This window comes from Scyliorhinus torazame, chromosome 12 (genome assembly GCF_047496885.1).
Source record: "Scyliorhinus torazame isolate Kashiwa2021f chromosome 12, sScyTor2.1, whole genome shotgun sequence".
Lineage (NCBI taxonomy): Eukaryota > Metazoa > Chordata > Chondrichthyes > Carcharhiniformes > Scyliorhinidae > Scyliorhinus > Scyliorhinus torazame.
This window is the reverse complement of record NC_092718.1, coordinates 85,048,977-85,062,759: the sequence shown is the minus strand read 5'-3', so window position 1 is coordinate 85,062,759 and position 13,783 is coordinate 85,048,977. Positions and strand designations below refer to the sequence as shown.

General features: G+C 55.3%; 1 protein-coding gene across 2 annotated transcripts in view; it reads left to right on the top strand.

Annotated features, from left to right (window-relative positions):
- The window catches only part of LOC140386532 (myeloid cell surface antigen CD33-like), a 104,657-nt gene that overhangs the window by 28,414 nt on the left and 62,460 nt on the right, over positions 1 to 13,783 (top strand). The gene's annotated exons all lie outside the window — the stretch shown is intronic.

The window sequence follows — 13,783 nt, the reverse complement described above, 5'->3', positions numbered from 1 at the left end:
TGATATTGTTAACAGTTCTCTCTCTTCATGTGTCATCTCTCTCTCCTTCAAATCTGCCACAAACAACCCTCTCCTCAAAGAAACAATCCTTGACCCCACCGTCCTTATAAACTCCCAGTCCATCTCCAACCTCTCTTCCCTCTCCAAAATCCTTGAACATGTTTTCTTCTCCCGAATCCGTTCACACCTCTCCAGGAACTCCATATTTGATCCCTTCCAATTTGGTTTCTGCCACGGTGACAGTAATGAAACAGCTCTTATTAAAATCACTAATGACGGGGCAGCACGGTGGCACAGTGGATAACACTGCTGCCTCATGGCGCCGAGGTCCCAGGTTCGATCCCGTCACTGGGTCACTGTCCGTGTGGTGTTTGCACATTCTCCCCGTGTTTGCGTGGGTTTTGTCCACACAACCCAAAGATGTGCAGAGCAGGTGGATTTGCCACGCTAAATTGCCCCTTAATTGGAAAAAATGAATTGGGTACTCTAAATTTATAGTCACTAATGACACCTTATGTGACTGTGAGAAAGAGAAACCTGCCTTTCTTGACCATTCTGCATCTTTGACACGATTAACCACACCTACCCCTCCAATGCTTCTGTACAATGTTGTCCAGCTGGGTGGGGCTGCTCTAACTTGGTTCCATTGCTATCTAATCCTAGATAGAGAATTACTTGTCTTTGCAGCATCATCTGAACAGTGTAAGTTTTCACATGTACACTGAACGACACCCAGCTCTACCCCCCTCCCCACCTCTCTTGACTCCCCTGCTGTTTTGATTATCAGACATCTTATCCAACATCCTGCAGTGAATAAACAGAAATTTGCTTCAAGACTTCCGATGATGACCATATGCTGAGAATTTGCACATCAGGTGATTCTCCTCCCGCGAACCTGTAAAATAGCCACTTTTCACTGGAAAAATGCCTAAAAACTGAGCAATTCATCCCCTCGGCTTTAACAGGACACCAGGGGACAAAAGAAAAAAGAATGGATGCCAGGAAAAACTCAATCCAGGGGCCGAGCAGGGACCAGGAGTGAGACGAGCCTGGAACAGAAGCGAACGGACAAACTGATCCGTGCACGAGGCAGCGAAACCCAAACTTCGCCGGAGCAAGGGGGCCCGACCAGTCATGCACGAAGCCCTCCCTCACCGGGGGTGGGGAATGGCTGGACGGCGTTCCTCTCGAGTGCACTAAGGGAGCACAGGGACGAGACTAAATCGGACATCCCGGCAGCGGGGAAGGCGCAGTAGCCAAAGCCCTGTCGCACATCCAGCTCGCATTGGACGAAGCAGAAAAGAGATTTGAGGCCCAGGAGGTGACGATCACAGAACTGGAAAGGGCCGCAACGGACCAGAGCGGCCGAATCGTCGCCCTAAAAAAAGAGGTGGCGAGGCTGATTGCGACACAGGACAGCTCAACAGGAAAGGTCGAGGGCCAAGGGAACCGATCGAGATGGCAGACCTACGAATCGTGGGCCTACGGAGGGGATCGAAGGTATGTGGCCCAAATGCTGGCAACCTGGTGGGAAGGGAGACCTTTCCCAACCCACCAGAAATAGACAGGACACACAGACTAAAAGCCCAAAGCCGGGGCCCAGCCAAGGGCGATTATAGAGAAAATGCACCGGTGCCAAGACTGGGAGAGAATCCTGCGCTGGGTCAGACAGTCCAAAATCTGCAGCTGGGAAGGACACAAGATCCGGATCCGGATATACCAGGACATTGGGGCTGACCTGGTCAAGTGCCGGGCCAAATTCAACAAGGCAAAGGCCGTGCTGTACAAAAGTGACGTAAGATTTGATATGCTGTACCCAGCCAAGCTCTGGGTCCATACAAAGGCAAAGAACACTTTTTTACTGTCACTGCTGAGGTGGATAAGTTTGTCGTATAGTGCGGGCTGGAAAAGCAGCAACAGGGGAAACGATGAGGAACCAACAGAACTAGATGGTAACTCGGCAATGTGCTGACAGGGGATTGGGGGGGCGAGGAAAGAATCTCCCCACCCCCCCCCTACAACCTGCACAACCAACATCAAACCAGCACCAAAGCAACCGCTTTACGCGGGAGAACATGGCCTTGTTCTGAAAACCCAAGGTAGCGAAAAAGGGAAGGATGAGTGACGTCCGGACAAGTACAGTGTAAGAGAGGGGACACAGTAACTCCTGGGAGGGAGCCACCACACTACTGAGATAGCTAGCACCAGGACTCATGCGAAGGACAGTGGCTGCGGCTCCAGCAAGGGGCAAGGACATATCAAAAATGGCAGACTGGCAGCAGCAGGCCACACATGGGAAAAGCAACCAGTTAGAAGGGCCCCTGGGCAAAAGGAGACCCCGGAGTGTAGGGGCTTATCCATGCAGCGGACGCACAGTTGACGGCCATGTTGGGTGTCCCCTGGACAAAAGGAAACCCCGGAGAGCAGGGGTCCGACTGCATTGGGAGAACAGTAGCCACAGCCATTTTGGACGGCCCCCTAACAAAGGGAAAGCCTGGAGTGCAGGGGCATGCAGCTCACATCAAACATCAGGCGCCTGCTGAACGTGATCATGACCCCATCCGGGGAGAGAACACCTGAGGTGATCGTCTCCCAGGACGCAGAAAAGGCCTTTGAGGTGAAGCGGTTTGGGCTCGGAACAGGATTCATCGCCTGGGTAAAATTCCTGTATAACGTCCCCATGGCGAGCATTCGGAAAAACACCACCAGCTCTAAGTACTTCCAGCTACACAGGGGCACGAGACAGGGATACCTGCTATCCCCGCTGCTGTTCGCATTAGCGATAGAGCCATTAGCGATCGCGTTCAGAGTGGCATGTTAGCCGTATAGCTGCTGTTGTATAAAGAGTCAAAAGTTCTGCTTCTTCTCACAAACACCTTTATTTTCCTTTAACACAACTCTGCACAAAAACTCTATTACCACATCACATGCCTCAAAGGCCACCTGAAGCTTCTTTACATATCAGTGTCAATTGTTGGATACTTAACATAAATGAGACATTTAATTGGAATGTCTCTTAACCCATTCCTTAACAGTCTCCCCTTCCTTGGAGAAAAAATAATAATTTGGTGAAAACAAAATTACAAGAAACTCTAAAACACACGCAATTTCCCCCCTTCTTTTTTTTCCGTTTTTGGAAGGAAGAAAAACAGTCATAGAAACAAACACCCTTCATTACCAATATCCAGAAGTTTCTGTGAACTAGCCCCTCTTTTCGTAAAACAGTCGGACAATTGATAGCTACTGTCGGCCCACTCCCTTCTGTCATGATATTCAAACATACATCATAACACACACATAATGATAGACAGACAAACGGACCAATTAGCACACATAACACGACAGCCAATCACAGACAAGAGCAGACACAGTATAAGACAAGAAACACGACACTTCCTGGGCAGTCTATCTGGAGACAGCACAGGGCCAGGACCTCATTAGCAAGACACTCACACAGTCACAATGTGCTGAGCACCAAGTCAGATGTGTAAGTAGTTGGTTGGAATAAAACTGCGTTGCACCAATCGCAACCATGTTGTTTCGTCTGTACCTCAGAGCACCCAACACCTCATGGTACCAGTGAGTGAATCGATACCTACCGGCAAATCTGCCATCCTGAGCCATGGACACCCACAACAAACCGCAGCCGTTGCAAGTCACTTGGAACCTGGGCACAAATTGGAAGCTCTTCAAGCAGCGATTCGAACTGTTCATCCAAGCCAATGAAAAACAGGGTGCCTCGGACGAAACAAAGATTGCCATGCTCCTCACTACCGCAGGTCAGCACGCCATCGACGTATACAACTCCTTGGTGTTCGCGGAAGACGAGAACAAATCTAAGTATGACACGGTCCTCCTCAAGCTCGACAAGCACTTCAACGTTGAGGTCAATGAAAGCTTTGAGAGGTATGTCTTTCAGCAGCGCCTGCAAGGTAAGGATGAGCTCTTTCAGTCCTTCCTGACGCACCTCCGCATACTCACGCAGTCCTGCGGTTACGACACCACCTCAGAGTCCATGATCCGGGACCAGGTCGTTTTTGGCGTTGCCTCCAGTGGCCTACGCCAGCAGCTTCAAAAAATTAAAGGCCTGACCTTAGCATCTGCAGTTGAAGCCTGTGTCCTGCATGAAAATGCGACCAGCCGCTATGCCCAATTTCAGGCGACCGAATCGGCACGGAGGGGGTCCCACGCGATCGAATCGGCAAGCCAGGCCGCCCACGAGGCCAAACGCATCCAGGCAATCGAGTTTCTCCCGGCCCGCGGCCCGGACGAGGGCGGCCGTTTCTCGCGCTTTTTAAGGCCTCCCGCGTTTGTGCGCGCCAAAACCTACTGCAACACTGAGGGACGTGCTACGCAGGCGCGCCCGACGCAAGACTGAACTGCGCATGCGCAGTGGCGTAACGAACACCATGACGTCATGACGTGCGGCAACTGTGGAGCTGCACATTTAAAAGGGCAATGTCCTGCAAAAACCTGACAATGCCTACGCTGTGGCAAGATGGGCCACTACGCTGCCTACTGTCGAGCAGCTCAATCTGTCGATCTTCCACATCTCCGACAACCTCGCAGGAACGTGCGGACCATTCAGCCTCCACATTACGACATCCAAACCGATGACACAGATGACCAAGGCGCCTTCCGGGTTGCGGTCATTGGTGCGAACCGGGTCAACACAATCAATCCGGGCGATTAATGGAGTGCAACCCTAACGGTCAACCGATCGCCGATCACTTTTCACCTGGACACTGGCGCCTCCGCCAACCTCATAGCATGGTCAGCCTTCTACGCCATGAAGGTCAGACCACCAATCCAGCCATCCTGGTGCAAGATGGTCGACTACAACAGGAACGTTATCCCGGCCATGGGATCCTGCCAGCTCCAGATGACACACAAAACACACACGGCCACACTCTCGTTCGAGATAGTTGGCTCATCGAAGGACTCCCTGCTGGGCGCACAGGCATGTAAGGCTCTCCACCTTGTGCAACAAATTCTCTCTCTCGCTCCAGACGGCACGTCTGACTTCCCGGATGCAGAGTTCTTCGCACAGCTCCAATCGCTCCTCGCCCACAACCAGGAGGTATTCGAAGGCATGGGAACACTGCCATACACCTACCGAATTCGCCTCAAACCGGACGCCATCTCGGTCGTTCACGCACCTCGCAGGGTTCCTGCGCCACTTAAAGACCGCCTCAAGCAGCAGCTGCAGGATCTCCAGGACCAAGGGGTCCTATCCAGGGTCAGGGAGCCAACGCCATGGGTCAGCTCCATGTGTGTGGCAAGAAGCCCTCCGGCGAGCTCCGCATCTGTATTGACCCCAAAGACCTCAATAATAATATTATGAGGGAACATTATCCCATACCCAAACGGGAGGAGATCACCAGTGAAATGGCCCAGGCGAAGATATTCACGAAACTGGATGCTTCTAAAGGATTTTGGCAGTTCCAACTGGACCCGTCCAGCCGAAAGCTATGTACCTTTAACACCCCTTTCGGCAGATACTGCTACAACCGGATGCCATTTGGCATCATCTCGGCATCCGAGGTCTTCCATAGAATCATGGAGCAGATGATGGAAGGCATCGAAGGGGTGCGCGTAGATGTGGACGATGTCATCATCTGGTCCACCACACCGCAGGAGCACAGACATCGTCTCCAACGCGTTTTTGCCCACATACGGGAAAACGGCCTGCGCCTCAACCGAGCCAAGTGCTCCTTTGGCCAGACCGAGTTGAAGTTCCTGGGGGACCATATCTCCCGGTCAGGGGTCCGTCCGGATGCAGACAAGGTGAGCGCCATCACAGTCATGCCGCAGCCGGCCAACAAGAAGGCTGTCCTACGCTTCCTTGGCATGGTCAACTTCCTGGGGAAGTTCATTCCCAACCTTGCCTCCCACACGACGACTCTGCGCCACCTCGTCAGAAAATCCACAGAGTTCCAGTGGCAACACACACACCAGCTGGAATGGGAGGAGCTCAAGCGCAAACTCACTACGGCACCAGTGTTGGCGTTTTTTGACACGTCTCGTGCCACCAAAATCTCAACTGATGCCAGCCAATCCAGCATTGGAGCAGTGCTCCTGCAGCGGGATGACACGGCATCATGGGCCTCAGTGGCCTATGCATCGCGGGCCATGACCCCCCACAGAGCAGCGCTACGCGCAAATCGAAAAAGAATGCCTGGGCTTGCTAACCGGTTTAGACAAGTTCCACGATTACGTCTATGGTCTTCCACGGTTCACGGTCGAAACTGACCACCGCCTCTGGTCTGTATAAGAAACAAGGACCTGAACGAGATGACCCCTCGCCTCCAGCGCATCCTACTTAAACTCAGGAGGTACGACTTCCAACTGGTCTACACTCCAGGGAAGGACCTCATCGTAGCGGATGCCCTATCCAGAGCAGTGAGCACGCCGCCAGATGCGGAGGGGTTCGTATGTCAGGTCGAGGCACAGGTGGCTTTTACAGCGGCAAATCTGCCGGCCGACGACTCCAGTCTGGCCCGTATCTGCCGAGAGACTGCGGCCGACCCCCTTCTGCAGCGAGTGATGCGCCACGTGACGGGAGGATGGCTCAAAGGGCAGTGCCCGCAGTTCTACAATGTACGAGACGACCTAGCCATCATTGATGGTGTCCTTCTGAAGCTGGACCGGATTGTGATTCCGCACAGCATGTGCCAGCTGGTTCTCGATCAAATACACAAAGGCCACTTGGGGGTCGAGAAGTGCAGACAGAGGGCTCGAGGGGCGGTATACTGGCCGGGCATCAGTGACGATATTGCCAACATGGTGCTCTACTGTACAACCTGCCAAAGGTTTCAGCCGGCGCAACCTCCAGGGACGCTTCTGCCCCATGAGCTGGTGACGTCCCCCTGGGCGAAGGTGGGTGTCGACCTATTTCACGAGCTCGGCATGGACTATGTCATCATAGTTGACTACTTCTCAAACTACCCAGAAGTCATACGCCTACACGATTTGACGTCGTCTGCTGTCATCAGGGCCTGCAAAGACACCTTTGCTCGCCACGGCATTCCGATGACTGTCATGTCGGACAATGGGCCCTGTTTTGCCAGCCATGAATGGTCGTCCTTTGCTGCTTCGTATGGCTTCACACACGTGACGTCCAGCCCTCTGCATCCCCAGTCAAATGGAAAGGCGGAGAAGGGCGTTCACATCCTCTGCAAGGCTGCTGCTGCCGGGTCGGACTTCTACCTCGCCCTGCTGGCCTATCGCTCGGCCCCACTAGCCACTGGTCTCTCACCCGCACAGCTGCTGATGGGTCGTGCCCTCAGAACCACTGTGCCTTCCATCCTGGCACCAACAATAGACCATGCTCCGGTACTGCATAGGATGCAACTGCAGCGCGATCGCCAGAAGAGATTGTATGACATACGGGCGACTGATCTTCCCTCCCTGGCCCCTGGAGACAACGTCCGCATCCACCTACCAGACGGTGGCTGGTCAGCACCTGCCGAAGTTCTCCGACTCGTGGCTCCCCGCTCGTTCCTGGTACGCATGCCGGATGGATCTGTGCGTAGGCGCAATCGCCGAGCCCTTCGCTTACTTCCACGCTCGCAATGGGACCCTACACAGACGCCGTGTCCTCCACTGGCTCCAGATAGCGACTTCGTGGAGCTGCCATATACCATGCCCCTTCTGTCGCCGCCCATGGCCAGGCTCGCACCTCAGCCGGTGGTTCTCGAGCCACCCTTGAGGCGGTCAACCCGAATTCGTCGCCCACCTACTAGACTCGACTTATGAGACTGTTCACCCGTCAAACTTTAGCAACTACTGTTTTGTAACATGTCACTGTTTTATCGTTCCAGACCTCGTTTGATCGTTCTAAATTTCAACGTTGTTCTTCTTTTGTTATGGTACAACCTCGTTAGCATGTCACACCTGACATCGCCCCTTGTATATAGTTAAGCCCCATGTACATGATGTAAATATTACGCACACACACCTTTTGCTGCACTCAGGACACATTTATATTTATATGCATGTAGGCACATAATCTTGTAAAAAAGGGAGGATGTCATGATATTCAAACATACATCATAACACACACATAATGATAGACAGACCAACGGACCAATTAGCACACATAACACGACAGCCAATCACAGACAAGAGCAGACACAGTATAAGACAAGAAACACGACACTTCCTGGGCAGTCAATCTGGAGGCAGCACAGGGCCAGGACCTCATTAGCAAGACACTCACAGAGTCACAACGTGCTGAGTACCAAGTCAGATGTGTAAATAGTTAGTTGGAATAAAACTGCGTTGTACCAATCGCAACCGTGTTGGTTCGTCTGTACCTCAGAGCACCCAACACCTCACCTTCTGTCTAACATCTGCTGCAAACTTGCAATGTCTATCCTTAACCTTTTCCCAATGACACTTTTTGTAGAGTGCACATTTTTCCACAGGGATTTATTGTCAGTTGCTCTACGCGGCCCCTCCGGCGATTCCCGGCCTGGGATGGGCCGAGCGGCTGAACAGAAAATCCTGAATCCCGCCGACGCCGTTCTAACCTGGTCTTACCTGGCGTGTCTCTAAGCGGCTCCAGCCCCAAAATCATCTGCACTCCTTCAACTCCGGCCTCATGAGCATCTCCCGATTCCCATCGCTTCACCAGCGGTGACCGTGCCTTCGGCTGCCTGGGGCCATAAACCCTGGAGTTGCCTTTCTAAACTCTCCATTTATCTCTCTCTCTCTCTCTATCTATCTCTATCTCTCTCTCTACCTCCTTACACATTCCTTAAAAACTTACCTCTTTGACTGAACTTTTGGTCACCTGTCGCATATCTCGCTCTGTTTCTGGCTGTCACACTTTGTTTTATGATGCTCCTGTGCAGCACCTTTGGACATTTAAATTTGTTAACGTTGTTCTGTAAGTTTCAGTTAATATTGTTCTTTCCCCATCTACCCAGTTTGAGTCTTCTTTCTGAGGTAATATACAACTTCCTCGGGCTGGATTCTCCGTGCGGCGACGCCGAAATCGGAAACGTGATCAGCCGGAGAATCAGCTCCGACGTCGAAATCGGGCTTGATGCCGGTTTTGTGCCGGTTCGGCATTCTCCAGACCCCCCAACTCGACAAAATTGCGGCGCCCACTGCGCGGCTCAGAATTACAGTCCGAAACTCATTATCTGCCCTGGCGATTGATTCTCCTGGGCTTCAGCGATTCTGCACCCCGCAAATGAGCCGATTTTAACTCGGTGTGTTTCTAACCTCCTTTAAAATATCGTGAAGTCGGCGTGCTGGCTGAGGCGGCTGCAAGAGGAGGTAGGAAGTGGCGTAGGGGGTCTGCCAGCTGCCGGATCGGACACCAGCTGTGCTTTCTGCGGATCCTACACGTCAGCGCCCGGTACCCGGGCAGTGTCCATGACTCCTTGATATTGGCACACCCCGACATGTTCGAGGGACACCCCGCCGGCTGCGGGGCTGGTTGTGGGCGACAGGGGTTATCCGCTGTGGTCGTGGCTGATGGCGCCTATGTGGAGGCCAGAGACCAACATAAAGACCCGCTACAATGATGCCCATTGTGCGACCAGGGGTGTGGTGGAGAGGTGCTTCGGGGTGCTGAAGATGTGCTTCAGGTGCCTGAACCACTCTGGAGGGGCCCTCCAGTACGAGGCAAGGAGGGTTGGCCGCATCGTTGTGGTCTGCTGCGTCCTCCATAATATAGCACAGCAGAGGGGCGATGTGTTGGAGGACGATGAGGAGCAAGGGCAGGCCTCTCCAGATGAGGAGGATGAGGGGGAGGGGGACAATGGGTGGGACATGGGGGGCTGGACATGGACGGGAGTTTGCACTACACCACCAGCAGGGCCAGGGAGCACGGGACGCTTTGATCATCGCACATTTCACCAACCTGGTGGGGGGGGGCTGCTGGGCAGGGGCATGGACACCACAGAACCACACCGCTTTACCACCGAACCACCCTCACCACCGAACACCCTCATCTCCCACACCACCGAACACCCTCACCTCCCACACCACCGAACACCCTCACCTCCCACACCACCGAACACCGTCACCTCTCACACCACCGAAAACCCTCACCTCCCACACCACCGAACACCCTCACCTCCCACACCACTGAACACCCTCACCTCCCACATCACTGAACACCCTCACCTCCCACACCACCGAACACCCTCACCCCCCTGACCACCGAACACCCTCACCTCCCACACCACCGAACACCCTCACCTCCCACACCACCGAACACCCTCACCCCCCCCACCACCGAACACCCTCACCTCCCACACCACCGAACACCCTCACCCCCCCAGCACCGAGCACCCTCACCTCCCTCACCACCGAACACCCTCACCTCCCACACCACCGAACACCCTCACCTCCCACACCTCCGAACACCCTCACCTCCCACACCACCGAACACCCTCACCTCTCACACCACCGAACACCCTCACCTCCCAAACCTCCGAACACCCTCACCTCCCACACCACCGAACACCCTCACCTCTCACACCACCGAACACCCTCACCTCCCACACCTCCAAACACCCTCACCTCTCACACCACCGAACACCCTCACCTCCCACACCACCGAACACCCTCACCTCCCACACCACCGAACACCCTCACCTCCCACACCTCCGAACACCCTCACCTTCCACACCACCGAACACCCTCACCTCCCACACCACCGAACACCCTCACCTCCCACACCACTGAACACCCTCACCTCCCACACCACCGAACACCCTCACCTCCCACACCTCCGAACACCCTCACCTTCCACACCACCGAACACCCTCACCTCCCACACCACCGAACACCCACACCTCCGAACACCCTCACCTCCCACACCTCCGAACACCCTCACCTTCCACACCACCGAACACCCTCACCTCCCACACCACCGAACACCCTCACCTTCCACACCACCGAACACCCTCACCTCCCACACCACCGAACACCCTCACCCCCCCAGCACCGAGCACCCTCACCTCCCACACCACCGAACACCCTCACCTCTCACACCACCGAACACCCTCACCTCCCACACCACCGAACACCCTCACCTTCCACACCACCGAACACCCTCACCTCCCACACCACCGAACACCCTCACCTCCCACACCACCGAACACCCTCACCCCCCACACCACCGAACACCCTCACCCCCCCCACCACCGAACACCCTCACCCCCCACACCACCGAACACCCTCACCTCCCACACCACCGAACATACTCACCCCCCCACCACCGAACACCCTCAACCCCCTCACCACCGAACACCCTCACCCCCACACCTCCGAACACCCTCACCCCCACACCTCCGAACACCCTCACCCCCCTCACCTCCGAACACCCTCACCCCCACACCTCCGAACACCCTCACCCCCACACCTCCGAACACCCTCACCCCCCTCACCTCCGAACACCCTCACACCCCACACCACCGAACATACTCACCCCCCCACCACCGAACACCCTCACCCCCCACACTACCGAGCACCCTCACCCCCCCCCACCACCGAACACCCTCACCCCCGAACACCCTCACCTCCCACACCGAACACCCTCACCCCCCTCACCACCGAACACCCTCACTGATGCACAATCAATACGCTTGAGTCCACGTGGAGTCATATCGATTCAGCTTTAATCAGATAGAACTGTACCCAGCAGCGAAGTTACAGAAGTGAAGGCTGCTGGGGACGGCACTGGTTCTTTTACCCCGCCTCTCAGGGCAGGGCTATGTACATTGCCCAATGGTAGAACCCGCGGTCTAGCCAATTGTTATTCCTCTCTCTGGTACCGCAATATCTGGTATTACCACATTCACCCCATGTTAAAAAAAGAGCCAGCGGGGTGATGGCCAGTATTGCTGTCGCCGTTTTCTGGTAGGACCAGGTATTGCAGGTACCATGCTATCGAGGGTTGCGGAGAAAGTTCTTGCGTTGTTAATTCTTCTTCATGGTGCTGCAATCAGACGATTGGGCGGCCTGGTCGTCCTACTGGAGCGTCTAAGTTTCGGCGGCGATCCTGGTGAGGGCCCCGGCAGTAGTGACTCCGGGAACGTGGTGTCTTCCTCCCAGGCAGTTTCGTCACCCCTAGTCGGCGCTGTAAGGTCGAAGGATGGGCAGAAGGAATGGGTGCCTGAAGGGGGCATCGGTGCCTGCTCGGCTCCGGGTTGTGGCGCAGAACTGACCCTCCGGTCAGGTGCGGTGGGGGGGGGGGGGGGGGGGGCAGTGGCTCGGGCGCGGGTGGGGCTCCGGCGGGCGCCAGGTCCCGGAGGGAGACCGTATCTTGGCGTCCGTCGGGGAATGCTATGTAGGCGTACTGGGGTTGGCATGCAGCAGGTGGACCCTTTCGACCAGCGGGTCCGACTTGTGCGCCCTCGCATGTTTCCGCAGCAGGACGGTTCCGGGTGTTGCTAGCCAGGTTGGGAGCGAGGTCCCGAGGAGGACTTCCTGGGGAAAACAAGGAGACGTTCATGAGGTGTCTGGTTCGTGGTAGTACATAGCAGTGACCGAATGGAGTGCAGGGCCGCTGGGAGGACTTCTTGCCAGCGGGAGACTGGGAGATTCCTGGACCGAAGGGCCAGCAGGACGGTCTTCCAGACCGTTCCGTTCTCCCTTTCTACCTGCCCGTTTCCCCGGGGGTTGTAGCTGGTCGTCCTGCTCGAGGCGATGCCTTTGCTAAGCAGGAACTGGCGCAGCTCGTCGCTCATAAACGAGGACCCCCTATCACTGTGGATGTATGCGGGGAAACCGAACAGTGTAAAAATAGTTTGGAATGCCTTGATGACGGTGGTTGTGGTCATATCCGGGCAGGGGATGGCGAATGGGAACCGGGAGTACTCATCAATCACGTTAAGGAAGTACGTGTTGCAGTCGGTGGAGGGGAGGGGGCCTTTGAAGTCCATGCTGAGGCGTTCAAAGGGATCAAAGCCTTGATCAGATGCGCCCTCTCTGGTTCGTAGAAGTGCGGTTTGCACTCCGCGCAGATTTGGCAGTCCCTGGTGACAGTCCTGACCTCCTCGATGGAGTAAGGCAGGTTCCGGGACTTAACAAAATGGAAGAACCGGGTGACTCCCGGGTGGCAGAGGTCCTCGTGGAGGGCTCGGAGGCGGTCTACTTGCGCGGTGGCACAAGTGCCGCGGGATAGGGCATCAGGAGGCTCGTTCAGCTTCCCGGGACGATACAAGATCTCGTAATTGAAGGTGGAGAGTTTGATCCCCCACTGCAAGATCTTGTCGTTCTTGATCTTGCCCCGCTGTGCATTATCGAACATGAAGGCCACCGACCGTTGGTCCGTGAGGAGAGTGAATCTCCTGTCGGCCAGGTAATGCCTCCAGTGCCGCACAGCTTCCACAATGGCCTGGGCCTCCTTTTCGACCGCGGAGTGGCGAATTTCGGAAGCATGGAGAGTGCGGGAGAAGAAAGCCACGGGCCTGCCTGCTTGGTTGAGGGTGGCGGCCAGAGCTACGTCAGGCGCGTCGCTCTCGACCTGGAAGGGGGGGTCTCGTCGATGGCGCGCATCGTGGCATTTGCGATGTCCGCTTTGATGTGGCAGAAGGCATGGCGGGCCTCCGTCGACAGGGGGAAGGTCGTGGATTGGATTAGGGGTCGGGCCTTGTCGGCGTAATTAGGGACCCATTGTGCATAGTAGCTAAAGAAGCCGAGGCAGCGCTTTAGGGCCTTGGGGCAGTGAGGGAGGGGGAACTCCATGAGGCGGTGCATGCGTTCGGGGTCGGGGCCTATGACTCCATTTCGCACTACGTAGCCTAGGATGGCTAGA